Here is a 15,687-nt window from a genome sequence, read left to right as displayed (position 1 = left end):
CTCATGCTCTTGTAAGACATTAATGTCATTTAGTGGTAATATGTCCTGACCCATTCCCTGATGAGAACTAAAAGAACCAGGCCTCCATGTCACAGACTGAGGAACAAAAGAGATGAGAACCCAAAGTTGTGTACAATATTTACACCTTTGTACAGTTGGCGACCCTGATTAACAGCACAGATGGAAACTATACCTCCAGAGAGCTGCTCTGTTTACTGTACCCCCAATCACATTGCTTCATGAGCCCCAGGATGAACAACACTGCCTCACAATATTCACCTCAGTGACAAAATACTCCAGAAAAGGGTTCTAATGAAAAGCTTTATTTGCAGTTCCATAGTTTTACTTCAGCACTTGAAAGACGTCTCAAGGGTTGCAGGTGTGACCTCAATGGCATCTTCTTCCATCTGTCGAGGAGCAAGTACATTTAATGAATCCTTTAACAAACTGACCAGCATTTAGATTAAAGGAAGACTGGCTCCCTAAATCATTTATAGTATACGAGTCACCTAGAACTCAATTCATCACCAATAAGTCCAGATTTAAAGCAGCTCACCAGCTTGGAACCCCTACTTGCAAGGGAAGACGTATTCTGTCTCAGCCTGGTCACCTGTAACCGTAAGACAGGTTAGTCTCAGTAAATGAAAACAAGTTGACCAAATGTTCCTCAGAAGAGGGGAAAATAACATTTTGGGGAGGGTTAGTAGATCAACTTACTTGGCTGGTAGTAGTCATAGATCTTGACCACTGCTGGCTTTAGATTCTGTACTGGGAACTCCTGTATGATGTCCAGGGTGATGTGGAAAGGAAATAGTGATGTCAGCTGTTGGGAGAGAAACAAACATATGGGTCATTAAACGATCTAAGCAGAAGTTTCTGTATTTCAGCTTTGCTGACAGATACAGCAAAATATATTATTTTTAAATGAAGCCCATTATAGAGCGCCATGTGAAACATTTCAAACTGAACCATGGTTTTCACCTCACCTCTGTCAAGTACAGTAACACATGGTCATCTTTGATATCAACACGATCCACTTGACTCGAACCCCTCAGCTGTGAAGACAAGTCATTGACATTGTACGGACAAAAAAACCTTGAGCCTTAAAAAAGGGACACCGATGAGGCAAGACCTCCATGGATAAAGGTCACACCACAACAACTCACCCTCCCCAAAGAGTCTGGATCTGGAGAAAACCCAGAGAGCATTTTCAAATCCACTATAATCATATTGGTGGTGAGCTCCTTTCCACGATATCTGAGAAAGACATGATTGACAAATGCTTGGATTGTTTTAGCCATAAAGACCAGGCTGCCGGCTAAGCATTCCGACTGATCCAAGCAGAGGTACCAACTAGAAGGTCAATAACCTATAAACGGGTATAACGAAACTAATTCATTTGGGTCAAATCCATTCTGTAAGACACGCGCCAAGATAACACCGGCAAACGAGGTGAATACAAGACAGGTCCTTCATTCTTACCGAGACTCGAGCTTCAGCGTGACTCTGGGTCTCAAAGACTTGCTGTTGCAGTCCACCTCTGGAGTCACCTGGATACTGAGCGTTGTGCTTCTGGTAGGAGTAGGGACGTTGTAGCGGACCACCACCTGGGATAGAGAAGAGGAAGTCAGGGAAACCATCCTGTCCAAATACAAACGTTTTATGAGCCAGAAGAAACATCTTCCCTGTCATGTGTATTACAGTGCATCTTGCGCCACAGGACTGGGAGGAGAGATGTGTATTCACTGACCTGCACTGAGGCACAAGCACTGCCCTTCACTTCAACGCTGTACTTCCCTTCTGTGTCATGCAGCGCCCTCTCCTAGTACAGAAGCTTGTTGTTTTGGTTGACATGGAAGAGGCACCGTTCCCCACTGGGAGACCGTACCGTCACTGTGCTGGCTCCTCTACTGAACACCCTGGTGGAGTAGAGAGCCAGGGCCTGGAGGGCCACCACGGTGTCCTACACATACAGACCACAGGACAATCAGTTCAAAATTAAAGACACCATTTTGAAGGGTTGATTATTTTCCTCACATTGAACAGTTGCTAAAGTGACTAAATCCCAATTCCATTCATTATGATGGTTTCTAGGCTCTGTACCAGTGGAAGTGAGCCTCACCAGGTTGGACATGAAGAACACATGACCTGTGGTCTGATACAAGTCAAAGTTACAATGTTTGGGAAGTATACCTGGGTGGAGGAGAAGCCTCCGTAGGCGTTCTGCTGCCTCACCAGCCACCTGACGATGCGGGAGGCGTAGCCCAGGTCAGAGGTAGACCGAGAAGAGGCACTGAGGGACGCCAGCAGAACGTAGGAGCTGATCTCCACCTCCAGGGAGGGTAAGGTCTCCGAGGAGGACTGGGACCAGTGCAGGAGACCCCCTGAGGGTTGAGGAGCACACACACATGCCAGAATAAGAACTAGCTTATTCATCCCAATACAAAGTTCTGACCTCCCCAATTCATTTCCTGCCAAATACAATTTTAATGAGCAAGTTCAAACAATATTATTTTTCTTAACAATAATTTAAAATTAATAATTTTATTGGGCCTATCTGGAGCGCCAGATGGTCTGAGTGTTTGCACTTTTGGGACTACTCCATTATCCAGGCATGCTCAATCAAGGAAAGACTGCGCTAACAGATCTCGGACCAGGATATAGCTCACCCTCTTGAAATGAGATGGTGTCGAGGTGCTGCAGAAGCCGGGCCCGTGTCTCCATGTCACCTGCCAGGGTGAAGGTGTAGGCCAGCAGAGCAGTAGCGTAGGTGTTGGACAAATCACTGGTGGAGTTCTTCAGGCAAGACAAGCTGTGGTCCACAACAGGATCCTAGAGCACAGAATGACAGCAGCACATTAAGATAAGCCAGCCTGGTCCCAGATCAGTTTGGACTGGGTTCCATTCAACTTGCTGTTCTGGGGCCTCAGGCAGTTCAAATTGTTAATTAGGGAACACTTTTTGCTGAGGAACGGGATTGTTTTTCCTTGTAAATCTTGTGCATTTTATTACGTTGCATTTGTAAAGGGTATAATTTGTGTATATGCAGAGGTCCCATGCTAAAGAGGGATGGGACTCTTAAAATAAAGCTGAAAAATCAGACAACACGAACAGATCTGGGACCAGACTAGAGAGATTCAAGCTGGAGCCTAATATCAGTAGTAACAGATCTACACCATTCAGATCTGCTTACGTAACGCCCATTCTATGTTATGTCATAGGCTACTTGCAGAGAAATGACTTCACTACATCGTAGAAGCTGTAAATGACAGTTGATGTAAGACTGATGTCATACAGGAGGCTAAATGAGTTGCCTGTAATGACGTTGTGAGAAACGGTTCCATGGAGTGAAGCTACTTACCGACACGGACATGTTGAGCTCCAGCATTGAAGCAGTGATGTAAGCAGTCAGTGTGACTTCATCCGTCACTCCACCCTAGAAAACAATGTCACACTAACTGCATCTAGCCTGTTGAAATCAAACTATGTCTGGTCTGACGAAACAACCAGTTTATTAGCAATATAAAATACCTTCATTCTGTTGTTCAAGAGCTTCCCTAAAGCTCTGAAACAGCCATGTTTGCCTTGTTGACGTTCCAACCAAGTCTTGGATTGCTCCATCGTTGCCGGGTCAACATAGATGAAAGACTGGGCTTTGCCAAAGGATCTCAAGACAAAAGCAGTCAGCCTGAAGAAAGAAATGGATTCATTTAAAAGCCCCGACATAATATCGTCACGCTCCAAGTCATGACATCACACGGCAACTGTCCAATCCATCGTCTCCATGCCAGAGATGCCATTTGATTGGTCAATGCTTCATTGAAGCCACCAGTAGGTGAAAAACAAGCCAAGTACTCACCAGGTGTTCCCCAAGCCTTGTCCAAACGTGCTGTACGCACCATCAGCATTCTTGTAGTTCAGCTGCCGTTGGTAACCTGTCGGTGGGGTTTTAGCATGAACAGTGACCAAGCGGTTGTTCCATTCCCAGAGTTGTGCCCCAATATATCAGGGCTCTCCACCCCTGTTCATGGAGAGCTACCCTCCAACCAAGTTGTAATTAACCCCATTCAGCCAGCTAATTATTAGAAGGGGAGCTAGATTAGGGTTGGAGTGAAACCCTACAGGACAGTAACAGGGTTGGAGAGTCCTGCCCTATATAAGGAATAGGGTGCTATGAGACAGTGTCTATATTCTACCATCAAATGACTTCAGTAGGAAACCATGTGTTGGGTCAGTGATGTTATGTTAAGACATTGATATCATCCGTTATGCAGCTCCATCGTTACCATGACAGCAGGGTACACCGTGGAGAAACACTTTAAAAATGGAAAACTAAATCCTCTAATTGGACAAATTCAGCCCAGTTTGTGGATTTGGTGTCTAATCAAGACAGATTTTAAAGGGACTCTCCTACCACTAGTGAGGAACTTGGTAGCCTTGTCTAGGATGGCTGGCGTGAGCTGCTTTGTGTTCCTCAGGTACTCCAGGATGTAGATATTGGGGGAGAGCAGGGCCATGTTCTGCTCCCCACACCCATACGGCATCTGCAACAGTCCATCCAGGTTGTTGAGGGCCCGACCCAGGATGTCCCCTACAGAGAAACAAGGGACTTCTGTTACAGACTGTCCTCTTCAGCAAACAGCAGCGTCACAGGCGAAGGGTTGTCTTCCCACCACTACACAGGGGTGTATTTTACCCAGAACTGAGAGGGAAATCCTAGCAGAACCATCCACCACGTTCTGGGGGAGTTGCAGTTCCACCTCCTCCGTCAGAGCTTCTCCTGTGGACACAAAGATGAGTTGAATGAAGACGATCACGTCAACCACCGTGAACATTCAACGTTGATTCATTACTGACCAGTAGGACACAGCAACCAGTTGTAGGTGTGGCTCTTCTCTGTTCCCTCAGCCTGGAGGAAGAGAGGGATTCATTTCAGAGGCAGTTACACTAGACAGTATCTGTGCAACCTAACGTTAGTTCTCCCACAGCAGTAGACTACATACCTTCACCAGCAGGCTCCGTGTGACCGTGTCAACGCGTCCTCTCTCCGGTACGTTCGCAACCCCGTTGTCACACGCAGTGTGGGACTGGACAGCCGCCGCACTAACGGACACGTTCAAAACCCCTACACACAGTACAGCGCAGGTTACACACCATCCAATACGGTGACAGTACACAACTCAGGTTGACATCCATTCTGCCGTTTGAACAGTTGAACGAAGACTAACCCAGGACAGAGGGGGCCATTGTCCAACTGAAGGTCTTTCGTCCATTGGCACACAAGCACGAGGAGTCCCGGACATCACGCAAGGGTGTGAGAGTGTAGTCAGAGGAAAGAGCTGGAGTCACAGAAACCTGCCAAAGAGGAACGCGTCGTAAGATAACACGGTACGACAAAAACAATACAACTCAAGAAACCATCCCGGTGCAGTGTCGTACCACGATGCACTTGGAGAGGTAGTTAAACACAGTGGCCTTCAGCTCAAAGTGCTCTCCCCGGATGACTGAGTAGGGCAGGGTGAGCTCCAGGAAGAAGGGCTGGAAGACCGTGAGCTCCACCAGAGGAGCCAGACCGAAGCCACTGGGGGCCAGGCAGAAGACCTCAGTCTCCCAGGTGGTGATGGTGTCTGGGACTGTCAGGGGGACATCTGCTGATCCAGACTCCCTGGAATACAGAGGTCAGAGTTCAAACAGAAAGCCACCAAGTGTCCAATAGAGAAGGACTAATTTCAACACCGTTTGTTGTTACAAATCCATTTAAGCTTTATCTAACCAGGGACACCCATTGAGGTCAAAGGGTCTTTCCTAAGAGAAAGCTGGCCTACAGTTTACAGAGGTTCAGGGTCCTAATCTACACCACTACTGTTTGGATATGAGGCAAGAGCTAAGAGGGCTTTCACCAGAGGTCAGCCTCACTGTGCAGAGCACTTACCCAACTTCCACAAGGTCCCAAATCCATGTCTCAGGGAAGAATGTACGGACCGTCTGTATGGGTGGCGGAGGTGGAGCGGCAAGTCCACCAGCCACAGCCATTTCAAGTCTAGGACCTGCTGATCCAGGCCTAGCCATATGGCTGTAAGCTACTAACACAAAACATGGCCATTATTGTCAAGTTAAAATGGACTGAATGCTGTGCTTATTCTAACAAAAAGGTCATCCATAACCCAAGATTCATTAGACTTGGCAATGAGAATAAGGGTTGGTAAGGACATCTCACCATAGGAGCGATAGTACTGGTTCCCCTGGTAACTGAGGCAGGAAGGTACTCTTATATCCAGGTTAGTCGCTAGCTTCAGTCCCAGCGTCTAGAAAGAGCAGAAACAATTTATTAATAAATTCTATTAAGTTTAACAGTGTAAGATGAACACATTGTAACAGAATGGGGACTGATTCTTCCCAGAAAGAAAAGAGGCTTCAAGTTGACAAAACAGGGCAGAAATATTTACCTGAAAAACTGCATAAGGATCATTTGTCATCTCAGACGGTCCATATGGGTGTGGTATTATGAATCTCCTTGGTCTAACACGTAAACATGCTACTGGATCTTCAAGCTCGTAGGGAATATAGGTCGTCTCCTTGACCGGTAACAAATCAAATATCTGGAAAGGGACAACGGGGAGGTGTGAAATTACCTTGTTCATTGGGGACCAAACAGAACAGACTGAAACGACTACCTGGTGGAAAAACTCCATTTTGTTTTCCATTGCTAAACGTTTAGAACGTTGTCCCATCAACCCAGAACATCAATAAGGAGGTGCTTTCCAGTTACTGAGAGTCAATAGAAAGTGGGCCTCAAGCCAGAGAATGAGTCCCATCACATTTGATAAATGCTCCCCAGTGAACAGATCCACTCCATGTCTGCTGTAGTCACTGGTTGTATTCCCAGCACCACCAAAACAGTAGGTATGCTGGTACCACTGTAGTTCACTTCAGTGAGCTCCGTTACCTTGTCAGCATCCAGCCTCTTCCCTGGCTCCATGATGCCAACACTCTGGTCCACAGCACCGAGGCCACAGAGGGAACCGGGCTGGGCAGAGAGATGCAGGGTGTTCGCCTCCCCTGGGACAGCGTTGGAGGGAGAGAACTCCACCAACACCTGGCACACACATCAGATACCATTACTCCAGGTATGATACAGTCTGGAAATACTGGACACCTTTCAGAAAATCAGTCACTGGGGATATGAGACTCCTGCGCACACCTTGTTCCTAAAGCATTTCTCAGTGGGGAAGTTCATGCTGTGGGCGATGACAGTCTCACTGGGTAGCATACTGTACACCAGGAGCTGAACCACCGGCGCCATCTCTGGAACCACTGCCAACGTCAAGGTGACGTCACCCTCAGCTACTGCAACGCAAGAGCAGGTCACTGTCATCGAGCACCTTCCAGAACGTTCAGAATCACATCATGAAACTCACTCACCAGGACTGTCCTGCTGCACAGTAACATTGATGTGTCCATGCTGAACTATGACCCCTCTGGATAAGGCCTGGAGGGAAAGGGAACAGTTCTCAGCAACAGAGAGGAGACGTTGCAACCTGGACTCACTCCAATTAGTATGATATGTTACGCATGTATTCATTTGTGGATGTCCATCATCCATTTTATATAGGTTGCGAATTTTCTGAATATATATATTCAACAAAGTCCAATTTGTAACATGAGCTAGGTTGGGTTACAGTGGTTGATTAGGAGTATTGGTGTAGTAAAGGAACATCCTTTGAAAGTGTGGCAGGGGCAATGTCTGAAATGATCCTGGACTAAAGGAGCGCAACTAGGAAATATGGTGCTTTTTGAGAGGCACCGTGGGTTTGCAGGTTGTTCCTGGTTCTACTCACCAGGTAGAGGACAGCCACAGAGCCCTTTGGGACAGTCTCCCCTACGATGGCATAGCGGATGGTGATTGACACCGCCTGCCCACATGCCAGTGGTTTCTCCACCTTCTGAATAGCCAGGGAGCTGGACGGTTTACTGTCAGGGGCAGCGGGCTGGATCAGTGAGAGTAGGTGTTGCCCTCTGTTGAAATAGGGGACCCTGTATCCTGGGAACTCTGCTTGTGGGGTGTCGCTCACCTGGAAAGGAACAAAAGGGAGAGTCTAACTGAAGGCCCAATCCTAAATCACCCCCTAGACCGTGTCCTATATACAGTGGGGATCTGAGAGGATGACAGGAAGCAATATGGTAACAGATCCAACTTACTTCCCCCTAGCCCATCCTGGTCATAGCATGTTAGGGTCATGACCTTAGGGCAGCGTTTCCCCTACTGTCCTGGGGACCCCAAGCGGTCTGATTCAAATAATCAAATCTTAAGGAAGAGTTCATTATTTGACTTCAGCTGTGTGGGCAAGAAACTAAACATGCACCCCTTACGGTCTCCAGGACACTGGCATGGAGTATAAAGTCTGTCAAACCTAGAAGGAATCATACTTACTACGAGGTTAATATTCTCTTTGGGCAGACTGGTTGTGTTGACGGAGAACCTGGCAATACCACGACTGTCCGTGGTTAGGTTCTGTAGTCGTAGATATGAGGACCAGCCTTTCTCCTCAAACAGGTAGACTAACATGTCAGAGATGGGTGTGTTGTTAAAGCGAACAGCATTTATCTGAGGAAAAGGTGTTGTATGAATGAAGTGACACTACATACGTCATCATTACCTACCACATACTGCTAGTTCAGGAAGCAGGACAAACTAGCTTCCACAATGCAACAGGAACACCATTTGGACTTACCTTGCCTTCGATAATTGATCCATGCTCATAGATTTGGGGCGTGTCAACAAATGTGAATTCACCAATCACATAGGAGAGCTCAATGCGTTTTTCCTCTGACAGTGTCACACCTGTCAAATGAAAACAGGATGGTATATTTCACAATTACCAGTACCAACACCATGCAGAAACTGAACTGCAGTGCAGCTTAAACAGAAAATTAAAACCAGAAAACAGCATTATATAAAACCCTGCTGCAGCACCAACGGTCATAAAGCTCTTTCTTCCCAACGCAGAGGAACCCAAACTCAGTCCTGGACCCCCCCCCCCCCCTGGGTGCACCTTGTAGTTTCCTGCACTACAGCTGATTCTAATCAAAACTACACTATGAGACGGTTATTTCAGTCAGCTGTGTAGCGCTCGGGCAGAAACCAAAACCCAGGGGGAACCCCAGGACAGTTAGGGAAACCCTGATCTAATGAAACAGGCAATAGTTACGTCGCCATCAGCTGAAGTGAAATGAAGGGTTTGTATTGAGGAAACGACATGATGCATCTCATAAAGGACTCGCCTGTCCCCTCCTCCTGTACTTCTGCATGGAAACTATACACGTCTCCCAGCAATTTCTCTCCTGCATTCTTTGTGAAAATGGCCATGTTGAAGACATAAGAAGCACAGCCAGTATGGTCCATCTAGGAAAAGCAAGCAGAACCACACAAATAGATTTAAATCCCATTCAAAATGTAATATGTTGGTAAAAACAGCACTACTAGTTTTAGGAAAGCATACAAACCTCTATTGACTCTTTGTGGCATGGAGGTGTGTAATCAGGAACTCCTTGTGGATTTCGCTCATCGATTGTTATTGGTATCACTGCATTGTCCACCAAGAGTCGGCACAACTTGACCCCTGCTTTACCAGGTACAGGCTGCCTATACGTGTATCTGATTTCAATTCACAACAAGACAAGTGTCAACTTCCTACATCCAATTATCATATTAAAAACACGAGACCTAAAGGCTTATGCATTCCCGCAGGCTTGAAGTCACGCATTTAACACGGTCAATGAATCTGGACCTGTATTCATAGAGCCTCAGAACGGGATCAGTTTTAACTACAGATCATAATGAACAAGGTCACATGTCAGGGTGGGACCTGATCCTAGAACAGCACTGCTCATGTAAAATGCCACCGTACATAATCTCAGGGATTGTAGCAGTATTTTAAGACATTGCGCAGTAGCATGTCATTAATGTAGACCACATGCATATTTAAGGATTTTATATTTAAATAAGTGTATTTGAGCATCCTCAAATGCATAACAATTTCCAAGTGTATTATCAAATTAAGCTACAGTACTAGCACAGGCTGCTGCCTACAGACTTGAAATACTGGTCACTAATAATGCTTACATACCTTGCATTACTCATCTCGTATGTATATACTGTATTCTATACCTCTGACATTGACCATCTATTCTTAATTCCATTCCTTAGATGTGTGTATTAGGCATATGTGAAATTGTTACATATTGCTGCACCCGCAACATGTACTAAACACGTGTTGTAACCAATAAAATGTCATTTACTTGTATTTTCAAAGAGCCAAATCCTTAATTTGAACTGTGAAGGTAAATTAAATACTTCCAATAGTATTTCAACCCAGGTCTGCCTCAGCGTAATGAGATTATTAATGACATGTGTAACTCCACTACATCACCTTGTAACTAGAGTACATTGCAATTCACCAATAGTGTTTACTCACTTTGCACACACTTTCACTTCATACTCTTCCTGAACAACGCTGATCTTGTCCGTGAGGTTCATTTGGATCTCAAACTTGGGCAAAACTACAGATAAAAAGAACAGCAGTCAACTCCAGAATGTTCCAGGGTTGTGATGCATTGATTCAACATTACCAAGCATGAAAGAGAAACTCCACCTACCATACTGTTCTACCTTGAAGTTGTGGTAGATTTTCTCTTCACCAATCCACACTACAATGGTATAGGATCCTACAGGTGCTTCAGAGTTCAGGGGGTGAGAAAGCTGCAGAATGCTGCCACTGGATGTAGTGTTGACCCACTGTCCAATCCGGTTGTGATTAACATCCTGTTGGGTCATAGGAAGGGGAATGTTCAGCAGGACACAACGATGTGGAAAGTTCACAACAGTATACAGGACAAGGAGTCAGTTCTATCTGCAACATTCATCTACTGAAGGGGGCCCAGATCACAATGCTGATAGGAAGTATTTAGCTAACTCCTACAGTAGGTGGATATGAGGACCTAGCTAGCTGGGGGAGTCATAATGCTGCATTCTTTACACTAACAAGGATCTTACCTCAAGTTCCACAATGTTGTACTGTGAAGGGCAAAGACAAGAGATGGAGTTGTTAATGAAACCAATGCCAAAACAGAGGCGCATAGCTGTCTACAACTATAGGAACTAGACAGGTGATTGGCTTGGTCGCTTAACGTAAACATCACATGTAGCATTTGCAATTCAATCTCAGGAAGAGATGATCCCATTCATTCCAGTCTGACCTATATGAATGGAAGCCCCATGTCCTGGCTGGTTGAGTGCTGTACATAATACCAGACTGCTATGTCCATCACAGTATTGTGACACTTCTGCATCTTGGTTTGAAATAGTAGAGACTGACTTAAAATACTATTGTCAATCGTATATTTTCAACTCACCAGCTGATTGACGGGGCTAAAATGGGTATCCAAGGTGACGACTCTAAAATGCACTGTAAAAAGCCAATGACAAGACGAACAATAAGAATATTAGAAGCATCATTTCAGACAACTTCCTCATAATCCCAAGGTTCCCAGATTACCATCATCTTTCACCCGGTATTTCTACCGTTTCCCTCTACAATCCTCATAAGCCACGCATGACTCGTTAGAACAGACTGGGGAAGAGCATTGCCAGCAATGATAGTGTTCTTTTCTACACAATTATTGCCTGATGCATTTCACAAATCTTCCTTCAGATTTCAGTCTGACAGTACTTCATTGTAATACTGTTACAGCCTCAAATAAACAAAGGGAACATGGTGGGGTCGTGGAAAACTGTTGATATCAAAATGGGGTCAGGGGCCCAAAAAGGTCAAAGCACCGGAATAAACCATTACAGAACACGCCAACACCCAATTGTCCTGTTTCTTAGCAACCAGACTACCGGCTGTAACATTACCCGTTTGTCCTGGGTTGTAGATTGGTTTGTCCGTTTGGATGAACGTCATGGGGCTGTAGGGTTTGATCATGACCCTTCTCTCCTCTGTGGATAGAAATGTTTCCCCTCGAACCTCCACCTTAAAGTTCTGCACTTTGTCGCTCTTCACGTGAGGGGCCTGTCAGGGACGGAAACAGGGCAACACCGGTGAACTAACGGACCGATAACAAAGGACATTAAAAATGTGGTGCCGTGTGGCCCAGCTGGTAAGAGCGTGCCACTAGCAACTTCAAGGTAGAGCGTTTAACTCCTGCAGGGATCACATTATGCACTCAGCGTAATGTAAGTCTCGATAGTATATACAAGCATTCAATCAAAACCTGGTACAAATTGGAGCCTGAATCACAGAAAAGTTCTGGTAGGCCACCACTGACATTTCCCATAAAATAAGCTGGCATTGCATCACAGCTGAGCAGTACACTCTTATTGGAATGGCTCTAGATGTCCACCAGTGCTGGGCTGACCTGAAACTGGAAACAGCGGTGAAACTCTTGGTCAGAACTCTGGTGGAGAAGTCTCTTGTTCTGCCCGTCGGCCATCAGAGATACGGTCATGACCAGGGTCTCGTTGGGCTGCAGAAGGCTGGCACAAAGCTTGGCCTCTGAGCCTGCCTGGATCACTGCAGGAATGGCTACCATGTAAACCCTACAGAGAACACACCCGGCAACAGGACAATCACTACCCAATGACAGGATACCTCTAAACACAAAGCCAGGTGAAATACACAGGGGGATAAAGATCTGCAGAAAGAGTAGATGGAAAAATTGCTCTAAAAGAACATTAAACCCAGAGGAGAGAAGCAAGTCTGATCACTAAATTCTAACTTGTGAGTGCAGATTGACTTACGGTCTTAGAGTCTCTTGACAGACACAAAGCCAGTGAATGCAGGCAAAGAGTATCCATCTCCAAACCTGAAGCCCAGGAAGAACCATGACTAAAGGAGAAGAATAAACCACCGTTATGACCCAGTATTCCTACATGGAAGACCTGCCTACTGCACTGTACACAGGTTGTGTCTAGATGGGATACAGATTGTCAATTGAATTCACCTATAAGGTTAGAACTTACACAGCAGGTTAGGAGAATTAGGTTAAGGGTTGGCTAATAAAATACAATTCTACAGGGAAGGGGGTGAGAGACCAAACAATTGAATTTAAAATGCTTTCCTGGGAACTGCAAACCATATCAGAAGCATCTACCCAAGCAACACCAAACAGGCACCAACCTGGTCTCAGACCATGTCCTATCATTTTGTACGCAAAACTGAAACACTCTAGTATGATATCACATTTTATATGTATTACATTTGTGAATATCCATCATCCATTTCATATGATATGTTAAAAATGTACATTTTACAAATTCCAATTTGTTGTGGCCAACATGAGCTAGGTAGCTAACATTATCTAGGCTAAACATTAGGAGTAAAGTTAATTAGCAGGTTGGCTAACCTTAACCCTTTCAGCTAAGTAGATGAAGTTGCTTATTACCCAAAATGTTATACGTCAGTTTTATTGCCTTGAGTAGCTGTCAGTCTCCTGTAAAAATACCAAACTTACCATTTCATACAGATTTCAGTCTGGCAGATATACTTTTACTATGTTACGTATAGTCCATGAGACCAGGCTGCAGACACAGGTCGGTAAAATGGCTCAATTGCATGTAGGTTAGTGTTTAACGGCTAGACCGAGTTACAATATATCGGGCTACAAACTGGGCGCCAAACACAGATTGCAAAAGTGTGTCTAGCGTGCACTAGGAGAAAGTATTCTGTTGCTAAGACCAGATGCAAGTTTTTTTATTTAAATTGTTGTTTTGGCTATATGATTGCAACACAAGTTGCTATAGCACCTGTGACCTAGGCATACTCACCGCAGCGGGTTGTTTGTGGACTCAGTCGAACGTAAATCTCCCCGTCGGTCATGTCCCTATAAATATCCTTAGTTGCGGACTTTTTTCTAATTACTAAGCGCTCGCACCTGCTGGATATTCAGGGAGTTCGATTAGACTGAACGGCCATTTCAAATGCGCGATCATATTGTCAACAAGGCAGCATGGTGCGTACAGTAATTCAGGAACATAGGTCTACAACATGTTTTCTATCCGTCAAATGTTTGCATTTTCAAACATTGGGAAGGCAGCTGAAGCACATATGGGTTTTTTATCAAGACCAAACACTTTTAGGCCTATGCATATGGAAACTTCGAATCCTAAATCATTACTCCGCGTACTTTTGTACACTGCTGCAATTCGCTGTTTGTTTGTTACCTATGCGTAGTCACTTCGCCCCCACCTACATGATGATTACCCCAACTAGCCTGTGGACTCGGTACCGGTGCCCCCTGTATATAGCCTCGTTATTGTGTTACTTTTTATTTTAGTCTACTTGGTCAATATTTTCTTCTTCTTGAACTGCACTGTTGGTTAAGGGCTTGTAAGTCAGCATTTCACGATAAAGTCTACACTTGTTGTATTCGGCGCATGTGACAAATACAATTTGATTTGATTTGACCTACATCACTTTGTTTTGATCCGGCTTTGAAAGTGGCACCTGGCTCAGGCTCCAGGGACATCCCGGACACTCCTCCCACCGGGGTAACGCAGGACAGATAATAGAATCCCCTCCTATCACAGCTGTTAAACTCTGTAACTGTTTTAAAGTCACCATTGGCCTCATGGTAAAATCCCTGAGCAGCTTCCTTCCTCTCTGGCAACTGAGTTGGGAATGACGCCTGTATCGTTGCAGTGACTGGGTGTATCGACACACCATCCAAAGTGTAATTCATAACTTCACCATGTTGAGATATTCAATATCTGCTTTTTATTTTTACCCATCTACCAACCCATCTGCTCTACTTTGTGAGGCATTGGAAAACCTCCCTAGTTTTTGAGGTTGAATCTGTGTTTGGAAATTCACTGCTCGACTGCGGCAACTTACAGATAATTCTATGTGTGGGGTACAGAGATGAGGTAGTCATTACTGCACACAGTGAGTACATGCAACTTATGTGACTTGTTCAGCACATTTATTTAGGCTTGCGATAACAAAGAGGTTGAATACTTATTGACAAGACATTTCAGTGTTTTATTTGTAAAAAAAAATACATAAATAAAAAACAATTCCACTTTGACATTATGGGGTATTGTGGGTAGGCCAGTGACCAAACAAATCAGTGTAATCCATTTTAAATTCAGGCTGTACCATGTGGAGAAAGTCACGGGGTGTGAATACACGGGGTGTGAATAAAAACCTTGACATGTCTTCTCTCCCACCCCCTCCCCTCCTCCAGACCAAGGTGAAGTACCTGAAGCAGACGTCAGTGATGCTCCAGAGGGAGTTTAGAGGGAACATCCCTAAAGTTCAGTTCGGTTGTCATCTGAGACATTCTCATCAATGATAGGATGACAAACGGTACAGTGGAAAGTCTACACATTGTTTTCAGATTCACATGGAATTGTTGTGCAATTTAAATGTTTGAATATCAAATTATTTGTGAGGGGATGAAATGTGATTTTAGCTTTTCAAATGTGGGAATTGGGTTTTCATGAGTGAATTAGGCCCGACTCAGTGGCCCGCCCACGTGAAGAGACATTGGTTATAAACTATGAAACACGCCCTCCTCTCCCTTCCTATATAAAGCCTTGACGACAATATAACTTCCTGTTCGGGGTACATTAGGATGACGATCCGATGTCAGAAGGGTTCAGATAACTACAGAACGAAACAACCTCGG

General features: G+C 45.0%; 1 pseudogene; it reads right to left on the bottom strand.

Annotated features, from left to right (window-relative positions):
• Positions 1–307: 307 nt before the first annotated feature.
• On the bottom strand, positions 308–13,982 carry LOC139568183 (alpha-2-macroglobulin-like; annotated as a pseudogene).
• Positions 13,983–15,687: the final 1,705 nt, after the last annotated feature.

Source organism: Salvelinus alpinus, chromosome 2, assembly GCF_045679555.1.
Source record: "Salvelinus alpinus chromosome 2, SLU_Salpinus.1, whole genome shotgun sequence".
In the NCBI taxonomy this organism is placed as follows: Eukaryota; Metazoa; Chordata; class Actinopteri; order Salmoniformes; family Salmonidae; genus Salvelinus; species Salvelinus alpinus.
This window is presented reverse-complemented; position numbering and strand designations above follow the sequence as displayed.